This window comes from Amphimedon queenslandica, unplaced genomic scaffold (genome assembly GCF_000090795.2).
Source record: "Amphimedon queenslandica unplaced genomic scaffold, v1.1 AMPQUscaffold_11351, whole genome shotgun sequence".
NCBI classification, from domain to species: Eukaryota; Metazoa; Porifera; class Demospongiae; order Haplosclerida; family Niphatidae; genus Amphimedon; species Amphimedon queenslandica.
In genome coordinates this window covers 1,810-3,240 of record NW_003548406.1, presented here as the reverse complement: position 1 = coordinate 3,240, position 1,431 = coordinate 1,810, and the positions used below count along the sequence as shown (strand labels likewise).

The window sequence follows — 1,431 nt, the reverse complement described above, 5'->3', positions numbered from 1 at the left end:
GTGCATTGGATTTTATTGCCGGCATGAAGTTTTTTAGAAAGGCTCAGTCATTGGGCACAGGATGAAAAGCCTGATTAGTTGTTTCCAGCTATACTTGCTTTTGTCACTCATAGCATAATGCTGTACATGTAATAGCAGTCTACGTTGTATTATAAGAATTACATTATACTGAATTACTTCCTGATGTTCACAAAAACTCTTGCTTTTACTATTATGCTACTTTACTTAATACCCTGAAATTATTACTATTGTCCCAGGGTGTTGTGTCTGTGCACCATATGGTTTGTGTCTCTGTGCATAAGATTTACAAGCAGCCATCAATCATGCAGTCTAAGCTAACTTGCAATGTGGTATTATAATAATCCTTATAGCTGTTTATGCATCTTGTAATAGTATACTGAATAATTCGCAATCTTGACATGTACGTGTGTCATTAATAAGTACTTAAGGGTGGAAATTTACACAATATCTCATTTTGATATCACAATAATTACTAATAATTGTGTTCATCAAAGCTGTTACAATAATAATGATCCTTTGTAATGGTTCCTAGCCTAGAAAATCAAACAGTACATGTAACTTAGTCTGGATTAGTAGAGGTACCTTTTACACCACACTTGTGCTAAGGGTTACGATATTTAATTACATGTACCACTCACATGTATAGTAAGAAATGAATCTATTCTCTTAGCTGCAATATTACTCATGATTATCATGATAGTTAGTAAATACTGATATATTGCCCATCCTTATTGGTACTGCATTTCTCTATTCTCATTGTTGTGTTCCTTGACCCCTATTCTTGTATATCTTAATTTGTCTTGTATTGACATTTCTTCCTCTCTTTTGCCTTCCTCTCCTTCTAGTATATGTACATATACATCTAACTTTTACTCTTTCTCTTTTCTTCCTATATTGGATTCTCCTATCTCTTACGTTCTTTGTCTTCTTGTGTATAATACAGTTCCTTACTGATACCATAAGCTTATGTTAACTCATGTACGTCAATGTCATGTTTTTAAATTATTTATTATTATAGTACAGTTTTGGATCACAAGACGCATTGCGTGTGAAGAATCAAGATTCCATGAAATCCACTTGCTATTTATGTCCGGCAAAAGATGTGTGAGCAGAACTATCCTAACAACATGATGGTAAGACACAATTCACAATACAGTGCATGTTTTATTCAGTGCATGTACACATGTACCAGACTTGGGTCAAATACAAATAGTATTTGTAATTAGTCGTATTTAAATACTTTTGAAAGTATTTGTGTTTGTATTTGTAATTTGAGTTTTTGTAACAGGAAGTATTTGTACTTCAATGTGAATGAAGATGCTGTTTGAGTGACAAAACTTTGAAACACTAACGTTCAGTAAATGCAATACATGACTATAACTAAATATTATTGATTATACATGCATGCAT

The 1,431-nt window shown here is 32.7% G+C and overlaps 1 long non-coding RNA gene across 2 annotated transcripts in view; it reads left to right on the top strand.

The window, feature by feature from the left end:
• The first annotated feature begins 872 nt into the window (after positions 1–872).
• The window catches only part of LOC109589410 (uncharacterized), a 2,157-nt gene continuing 1,598 nt past the window's right edge, over positions 873–1,431 (top strand). Inside the window, exons 1-2 of one of the 2 annotated variants that reach the window (XR_002188683.1) lie at positions 873–999; positions 1,045–1,154. This is a non-coding gene — a long non-coding RNA (uncharacterized LOC109589410). The remainder of the gene's footprint in view (positions 1,000–1,044; positions 1,155–1,431) is intronic. The other variant, XR_002188682.1, reaches the window with a different exon arrangement.